This window comes from Macaca nemestrina, chromosome 11, assembly GCF_043159975.1.
Source record: "Macaca nemestrina isolate mMacNem1 chromosome 11, mMacNem.hap1, whole genome shotgun sequence".
Taxonomy (NCBI): Eukaryota; Metazoa; Chordata; class Mammalia; order Primates; family Cercopithecidae; genus Macaca; species Macaca nemestrina.
Window position 1 is genome coordinate 95,125,788 of NC_092135.1, and position 9,737 is coordinate 95,135,524.

A 9,737-nucleotide genomic window follows, 5' to 3' on the forward strand; every position below is an offset into this window, starting at 1 on the left:
GTCTCACTCTGTCACCCAAGCTAGAGTGCCGTAGCACCATCTTGGCTCACTGCAACCTCTGCCTCCGAGGTTGAAGCAATTCTTCTACCACAGCCTCCTGAGTAACTGAGATTATAGGCGCGGGCAACCATGCCTGGCCAATTTTGTATTTTTATTAGAGACAGGGTTTCACCATGTTGGTCGAGCTGGTCTCGAACTCCTGACCTCAAGTGATCCACCCACCTTAGCCTCCCAAAAGTGCTGGGAATAAAGGCGTGAGCCACCTCGCCCAACTGCTTTAGTAGTTTCCCCCCGCACCCCCCCACCCGCCCCAAGACAGAGTCTTGCTCTGTGGCACAGGCTGGAGTGCAGTGGTGCAATCTCGGCTCAGTGCACCCTCTGCCTCCCGGGTTCAAGCGATTCTCCTGCCTTGGCCTCCCCAGTAGCTGGGATTACAGGCGCGAGCCTTTATGCCCTGCTAATTTTTGTAATTTTAGTAGAGATGGGGTTTCACCAAGTTGGCCAGGCTGGTATAAACTGACCTCAGGTGATCTGCCCACCTCAGCCTCCCAAAGTACTGGGATTACAGGGGTGAGCCACTGTGCCTGGCCTGTGCTTCAGTACTTTTGATGTGAGAGGTATTTATTGTTCATGCCTGACCATAATACCTGTATGTTATTAAATTATCTCTCTTTCTCTCTCTCTCTATCTCTCTCTCTCACACACACACACACACACACTCTCTCTCTCTCTCTCTGATCCTTCTGGCTAAATCAGTTTTCCAAATCTTTTGACTTCTGTCCTGCATAGCAGCTCCACCTGATTCATAAGCGTCCAGTCTTTTTTTCTCATTCCCACTCTGATATTCACAGTCACCTCACAGCCCTCAGACTACAGATCTTATGGGTGTCAACTTCTCCGGGGTGCCTTTCTAGATACCCAGGCTGGATTCTTTGGAAAACAATGGATGAAAGAGAAAATGAAGGGTGAAAAAGCAACTTTCCTTGCTCTTTCTTCTTGAGGACTAGACCAGCATGGTGAACAGGAGCACTTTCACAGGCAGTCAGGGCCACCGTAACAGAGAAATAAAAGCTCTTGCTCAAGTAGAGAGAGAAAAAGCAAGATCCAAGCTCACACAATTCCACCTCTGATTTAACTCCAGAAAATGCCTGAGGCCAATTCACTGAAGACTTATTTAAATTTTATAGCTCATTTTTACTACAGCATCGTGAGCCTCTTATTCTGCCCAATTTTGTCATATTTCAACAAATGAAAAGGGATTTTGCTGTTAAGCTGCCTAAAGAACAGAAACATTTGCTGAAGAGAAATACAAGAAGCCAAGGAACATAGACCTGGTTATTATTTCTCATCATTATCACCCAAGAACATCTAGCACGCCTTTTTCTTCTTCCTTGTGAGGAAGCTGGAAGCTTCAAGGACCAAGACTGAGCCACATGCTTTTCATTTCCTGACCTCCTCCCTGGGCCTCCACAACACCCGCTGCACACACAAAGTCTCCATCCTCTGCTTGCAGACTCGGGCCCCACCACTTCTACCTTTTATTCAGAAGTAAATGAGGCATAAAAAGTCAATACTCTGCATACTTATCAGCTCCAAATGATAAACATCTGCCTTCTGGCCCTATCCATTCCCTTGATCTGTACTGACCCTTGCATGGCTCCAAGCCTTCTCAGGTTTATGAAGCACTTTCACGTTCATTAATCTCAGAGTCCTCTCCCTAAACCTGAGAGAAGGGTATCCTTCTCTTTGTATTACAGAACAGAAAATGGCTGGGCAAAGGGGAGGTGACTGGCCAAGGTCACACAGGTCAGTGGCAGACCCAGAACTCTAACCCCCAGTCCAGAGTTTATTTTTCTATAACCTGTACAAGGTTCTCCCTTGTAAGAGTAGAGACATACATAAATCTGAGCCTTACTGGGCAATGTTGGGTTCCAGAAAAAATAGTCTCAGAAGCCGGTCACGGTGGCTCACACCTGTAATCCCAGCACTTTGGGAGGCTGAGGTGGGCGGATAGCTTGAGTTCAGAAGTTCGAGACCTGCCCCAGCAATATGGCAAAACCCTGTCTCTGCAAAAAAAAAAACACAAAAAATGAGCTGAGTATGATGGCACACATCTGTAGTCCCAGCTACTCAGGAGGCTGAGGTGAGAGGGTCAACTGAGTCCAGGCAATGGAGGCTGTGCTGAGCTGAGATTGTACCACTGTACTTCAGCCTAAGTGACAGAGTGAGACTCTGTCTCAAGAGGAAAAAAAAAAAAAAGTCTCAGAAGATACAGAATGAAGTAGTACTAAGAACTCAGGCTATGGAGCCAGAGAACCAAAGTGTGGATCGGAACTCTACCTGCTAATAACTGTATGATGCTGTGTAATTTCGGGAGGCTTCATTCACACAACGCTTCATGTGAATTGCTCCCCCATGTGAATGATGACTAAGGTCTTCAGTGCAGGTGTCTTGGGAATTACATGACTTCCCTGTGACTCAATAGTTCCATTGGAGAAAGGGGCATAATGAGAACTATTTCCAAGGCTGTCATGGCAACTGAATAAAACAAAGCCTACAAAGAGCAGATAAAGCCTGGCCCAATCACAGATGCCCCAGATGCCCTGTCTCCTTTGAGGACGATTTCCCTCATCCCCACCCCACTGCGTATTATCCCTTGTTGTGGAAATGCTTGCCTCCAGTGAACGGCTTCCCCTCCATGCCCTTGGCGACTCCCACAGCTGGGACATCCCATAATCTATATTGTGTCAGGCACTGCACTAAGCCCAAGCATGCATGCTCTTCCTCGATCCCCATGTTGCAGGATCTCCCCCACCCTTTCACTAATCCAGACCCTCACTGAAGAATGAGCACCCCAAGTTGCTCCAGGAACACCTGGATAACGGGATTCTCATCTCAGTACTGCCATTAACAATCAAGGTGACCAACAGGCCCGGGATGTCGCTGCTCTGAGTCCCAACTAATTCATCTACCAGGAAAGGTATCTCAATACCTGTCCTGTCTCTTAAGAGAATTGCTGTCTCTATAAACAGGATGAATCATGTGAAGCTGTAAATGAGAGCAGGGAAGAAGGTGAATTCAATGTAAGAGGCTCTGAGTTATTGTTGAAAGAAATGGCCAGGCTCTTACTAACTGCTGAGAACCCCATTTTAAAATTTACCTCTGGGTCAGGCATGGTGGTTCATGCCTATAATCCCAGTACTTTGGGAGGCCAAGGAGGGAGGATCGGTTGAACTCAGAAGTTCAAGACCAGCCTGGGCAACAAAGTGAAAGCTTATCTCTACAAAAAAATTAAAAATTAGCTGAGCGTGGTGGTGTGTGCCTGTAGTCCCAGCTACTCAGCAGGCTGAGATGGAAGGATCGCTTGAGCCCAAGAAGTCAAGTCTGCAGTGAGCCATGATCACGTTGTGCCTGTACACTCCAGCCTGGGCGACAGAGCAAGACACTGTCTCAAAAAATAAAAATAAAAATCTACCTCTGAGGGCCGGGTATGGTGGCTCACGCCTGTAATTCCAGCACTTTGGGAGGCTGAGGCGGGCAGATCACTGGAGGTCAGGAGTTTGACACTGGCCTGACCAACATGGTGAAACCCCATCTCTACTAAAAATACAAAAATTAGCAAGGTGTGGTGGGACAGGCCTGTAATTCCAGCTACTTGGGAGGCTGAGGCAGGAGAATCCCTTGAGCCTGGGAGGTGGAGGTTGCAGTGAGCCGAGATGGCACCATTTCACTCAAGCCTGGGTGACAAAAGCATAACTCTGACTCAAAAAAAAAAAAAAAATCTTCCTCTGAGAAGTACAAGCAGAACCTAACAGTACTGGAGGCAGAAGTCTAAACACGAACACACTGAGAAGATAGAAAGCTTCATGTAATGTGCTATACAGTGCTAGAAAGGAGAACATGAGGGAATTCCCGCTGAACTATACTAGGACTCCTAGACTAAGGCGGGGACAGACATCAGAGAGCCTTAGGATACCCTGCAGACCTCTTCTGTACTCCTGGTTTCAAGGTGACCATGTGGACTGAGGGCCAAATTACTGCCAATCAGATCCAGCCCGCCTGTATGTCTCTTACCTGTGCAAACCCATGGGCAACCACAGGGACTCCTCCCTCTTTTCTTTCCCCTGCTCTCCTTTGCATAACTTTAAATAATGGAAAAGTAGCAGAGTCCCTGAAGTTAGATATGGGATAGTACATGTTTCTGAATGCACATTCCCCATGGAGTATATTTATGGGACAATAGGGTGTCATATATGACTTAGAAACTCCCCTAGAGAACTAAGATGTGAACAGGCCAGAGATGTTCCTTCCATTCCACGTGCGTGTGCCAAGCACCTGCTGCCACACACCAGGCCTGCACTGGGCACTGGACATAGAAAGGGGCAGAAAGCATGAGCCTGGGCCCCCCAGGGTTCATGCCATAATGGGTGGGGCAAGGAGGATTTTGGTTCTGGCCATTTGCTTTCATTATTATCTCCACTGCTTTCATTGGTTTTTTGGGTTTTTTGTTTTGGTTTGGTTTGGTTTGGTTTGAGATGGAGTCTCGCTCGCGGCTCACTGCAACCTCTGCCTCTTGGATTGATGTGATTCTTGTGCCTCAGCCTCCTGTAGCTGGGATTACAGGCCCGTGCCACCACACCCAGCTAATTTTTGTATTTTTAGTAGAGACAGGGTTTTATCATGTTGGCCAGACTGCTGTTGAACTCCTGACCTCAAATGATCCGCCAGCCTCAGTCTCCGAAAGTGCTGGGATTACCGGAGTGAGTCGCCATGCCTGGCCTAGGTTTTTATTATTATTATTATTATTATTATTATTATTATTATTATTTACTATGTCTTTTTTTTTTCCAGGATGATGGGGGTGAGAGGACAATAGCCCCAGCATCTGGTCATAATTTGTAAATCTCGACATTCTCCCTAACACCAGCTGGAAATACTTCATGCTCTAGCATCATGGCAAACAATAAGCATCCATCTTATTTCAAGACTGTGATAAAATGAAAGAGATGGTTATTTGCCTTATTTTTTGTCTTTTTTTTTTTTCCTTTTATAAAAACAGTAAGTTGTTTGCAGTGCCTTAAAAGAATACTACTTTAATAAAAGCCAGCCTTTACCTTAAAGTCTTTATTCAACAGTGAGGTTTGTCAGATACCAAGGGCTGGTTTCTTCTGAAAATCATTAAAGGTCTGGCTCCGAAGGTGTGCAAGCCACAATTAACCGGGGCCAGCCTTTGTTTTCCTAGGCTCTGCTGCCCCCTGTCAGAAGCTAAGAATGTTACAGGAAATAGAATATTTTGAACAAAGGTTTTCACAGAACAGCAGTTTTACACTCTTATCAGGTGATGAAATAGAATACTCTCCCACCTTGTGAATGAAGACCAAAGAATTATTTGCTTAAAAATATGCCTATTTGCTTGGCTGCTTAGACGTTCTTGCACAACTCCCAGCAGTAATCACCTGTCTGAAATAATTCAGGCAGCGGCTGTCATTCACTGAGTCCATCTGCACATATACAGGGAGCGGCAGACGGATGCTGGGGGCGTGAGGGTGAGTTGTGTGTCCATCCCACGTCGTCACGCTGTTCACAGACCATCGGGGAAGACGAGTGAACAGACGACTTCCACGTCGTAGAGCGAGGGAGAAGTGTGTGCGCCCCAGGTGCTGGGGAAGCACACAATGCAGCACCTTCGCCAGGGATGTCCTAATGAAGTCGAAGGAGTCCATTCTCAAAGAACTAGTGAGGACCACCCAGCTGAAGGGGAAGCAAAGGGCTTTTCTGGATAGTGGCAACTGCATGTGCCAAGGCAGAGGCCCCTGGAAGAGGGTGGCAAGTTCTGGCAATAGCAAGAGGGGACTGAATTATGTGGTGGTCCTACTCTGAACACCCCAGCTGCTACTCCGCTGCCTGGCAACTGGTGGTCCCCAGGCTACTTCATCTCCCGTTGCCTCAGTGTATGGCCAGGTCAGAGGCCAAGACAAAGTCAAGGAAAAGGGACCCTAGAGGGGGATCCAAGGCACACTAAAGTGCTGGCAGTTGCCTTGTGTCCTGCATGCATCCTTTTATTTTTTTTTTTTACTTTATTAAAATACTGAGTTTTATTTCACATGTATATTTTTGTCTCCCCACCATTTCCATGTCTGACCACTGCTACTACTATGTCCTGTCATAACATTCCATACACACTTAAAACCAAGCAAAGGGTGGAGCTCCATCTTTAAAAACTAAACAGGCATTTTGGACAACACATTCTTGACAACACTTATCAAACATGGTAGGGAAAGTTCTCACTCTGCATTATAAAAACGACAACCAGATATCAACTATTACAGAAATGAAATAAGACGGAAAATTTTTAACAAATTGTTTAAACTATTTTCTTAAAGAGACTTCCTCCACTGCCAGATATCTTGAATAGCCTCCTGCTCAGTTGTACGGAAGCAATTCTTCACATAATTGATGAACTTGGCTTCCACTCTGCGAAGAAAGCCACCTTTTTCTATACTTGCTTGCATTTTTGCTTTAATGTCTTCTACAGAACTAGGTCTTTTTGGTGTTTTAGGAATTTTTTCCTGTTTTTTGAAGGATTCTTGTCCTTTTGATCTTGGTGTTGATGATGGTTTTGAGTCTTTTCCATTCTGATTTGACTTCTGTGCATTTTTGGCTCGAGTATCTCAAATAGATTTTTTCACTGGTGCTTTTTCTTCAGCTTCCTCATCATCAAAATCATCATCTTCTTCGTCATCATTATCTTCATCATCATCTTCAGCAGCAGCAAGTTTTACTTTTTTCTGTGGAACCTTGCTACCACTTCCAGGGGCAGACCGCTTTCCTGATATACTTAAGAGTTTCACATCCTCCTCCTCTTCATCTTCTGACTCTGCATCTTCCTCCACAGCTACTAAGTGCTGTCCACTAATATGCACTGGACCTGAACCACACTTCAACCTTAAGACCACTGGTGGTGTGATTTCAAAGCCCCCAAGGGAAACCGTTGGCTGTACAGACATTTTCTTTTTTCGTTTTTGTTTTTGTTTTCGTTTGTTTTTTTTTGAGACAGGGTCTCGCTCTGTTACCCAGGCTGGAGTGTAGTGGTGCAATCTCGGCTCAATGCACGCTCCACCTCCCGGGTTCACGCCATTCTCCTGCCTCAGCCTCCCGAGAAGCTGGGACTGCAGGCGCCCGCGACCACGCCTGGCTAATTTTTTTTGTATTTCTAGTAGAGATGGGGTTTCACCATGTTAGCCAGGATGGTCTCGATCTCCTGACCTCGTGATCCGCCCGCCTTGGCCTCCCAAAGTGCTGGGATTTACAGGTGTGAGTCACCGCAGACATTTTCAAAGTTGCCAGTGTTACTTGATTTGGACTACCTTCGTAATTCATTGCCTCTGCTTCAACAACGTACAATTCATCCTTTGCACCAGCCCCTAAACTGACCGTTCTTAAACACAACTGGTGCTCGTTTTCATCATTATCCACCTTAAAGTGATCATCTTTGTCGGCCTTTAGTTCACAACCGAAAAGACTGTTTTGGGGCCTCGGGGGGCTCATGTCCACATCCATCGCGTCTTCCATCAGGTGGCGGCGGGCACTTCGGTGGGAGAGAAGGCGGACGGAGATAAACCGACGCTGCTCCACAGAATAGCCGCGTAGGACAGAATCATACCAGGAATGTTCTGTATGCATTCTGTCCACATCCACAAGAGTTCAAATATTTTGCTATCTGGACGGGCACAGTGGCTCACGCCTGCAATTCCAGCACTTTAGGTAGCTGAGGTAGGTGGATCACTTGAGCCCAGGAGATAGAGACCAGCCTGGCCAACATGGCAAAACCCCATCTCTAAAAAAACACAAAAATTACCTGAGCATGGTGGTATGTGCCTGTAAGTCCCACCTACTCAGGAGGCTGAGGTGGGAGAATCAGCCGACCGAGCCCAGGAGGTTGAGGCTGCAGTGAGCCGAGATCATGCCACTGCACTCCAGCCTGAGCAACAGAGTGAGAACTTGTCTCAAAATATATATATGGGGGGGGGGGGGGGCACACACGCTAACTGAGGACACTATCTCAAAACCTAAAGAGAAAGGGCATCACTAAATAGCCAACAGAGATTTGGACATAATCAGAGCTACTGTTCACAAAATGACACAAGGAAACACCAAGCAGGGAGTAAACAGTGATCATCTGTGGGATTTGAAAACTCGACCTCCAGGAAACACCTAGATTGATTGCTCATAAAACTATTTCCGCCGGGCGTGGTGGCTCAAGCCTGTAATCCCAGCACTTTGGGAGGCCGAGGCGGGCGGACCACAAGGTCAGGAGATCGAGACCATCCTGGCTAACACGGTGAAACCCCGTCTCTACTAAAAAATACAAAAAAAAAAACTAGCCGGGCGAGGTGGCGGGCGCCTGTAGTCCCAGCTACTCGGGAGGCTGAGGCAGGAGAATGGCGTGAACCCGGGAGGCGGAGGCTGCAGTGAGCTGAGATCCGGCCACTGCACTCCAGCCTGGGTGACAGAACAAGACTCCGTCTAAAAAAACAAAAAAAAAAACAAAAAAAAACTATTTCCTCTGCCCAGCTGCCCACCGTCTGGGAAGTGAGGAGCGCCTCTGCCCGGCTGCTGTGCAACCCTCCAAGTGTGAAGTGACAGCCTTGTGTGTGATATTTCTGCCCTCCCCAAGTTAGCGTTTTCAACATTAAAGTTTACTTTTTAATTGAAAGTTTTAAATTGGAGAATAAAAAAAAAAAATTTTTTTCCCCTCAGTCCTAAACTTGTTTCACTTCATGAAACCAGTTAACTAAGTGACAAAAGAAAGTTTTGTCTTTATCAGAGTACACACACATGCCAAGGCATTAATTATTTACAATTTTCCATTATTTATCTAATTTCCATTTAGTGCCTCATCCTTCAATGAGCCATATGTTTTCCCTTTGAACAGGGTTTTGGCAAAAGTTTTCCATTTTTTTATGTCGCTGTAATTCATTCTCTATCAAACATTAAATATTCATTTATTTCTATACTCTGTAATAAGGTTTTCCATCCTTCTGGTCTCCTGGTGACTTTGACTTTATCAGTCCTATTGAATTTTGGTAAAAAAATCATATACTTCTCATTAGTTCAGAACAACAGGGTTAAAAACTAATTTTGATAGTTAAAATAGCTGAAAATAGCCGGGCACGGTGGCTCAGACTTGTAATCCCAGCACTTTGGGAGGCTGAGGCGGGCAGATCACGAGGTCAGGAGATCGAGACCATCCCGGCTAACAGGGTGAAACCCTGTCTCTACTAAAAATACAAAAAAAAAAAAAAATTAGCTGGGCGAGGTGGCGGGCGCCTGTAGTCCCAGCTACTCGGGAGGCTGAGGCAGGAGAATGGCGTGAACCCGGGAGGCGGAGCTTGCAGTGACCAGAGATCGCGCCACTGCACTCCAGCCTGGGCGACAGAGCGAGACTCCGTCTCAAAAAAAAAAAAAAAGCTGAAAATAACACTGAATACATGCATCAGTGGCAAGAGCATCAGCTTGGAGTCAGACCAGCCATGCTTGAAATAACTGCACCATCAATTAACCTCTCTTAGCCTTAATTTTCTCATCTGTGCAGTTGGCATAAGAAGTGTCTACTTCTTAAAGGTGCTGTGAGAAATAAGTGAGCAAATGAATGCTAATGCATTTGGAAATTATAAAGCACCAATCAGATGTAAAGCGTGTTCTTAAATTACTTACTGAATGAATGTAGGTTTTAT

At 46.0% G+C, this 9,737-nt stretch overlaps 1 pseudogene; it reads right to left on the reverse strand.

Moving 5' to 3' along the window:
• Nucleotides 1–378: 378 nt before the first annotated feature.
• On the reverse strand, nt 379–9,414 carry LOC139357178 (nucleophosmin-like; annotated as a pseudogene).
• Nucleotides 9,415–9,737: the final 323 nt, after the last annotated feature.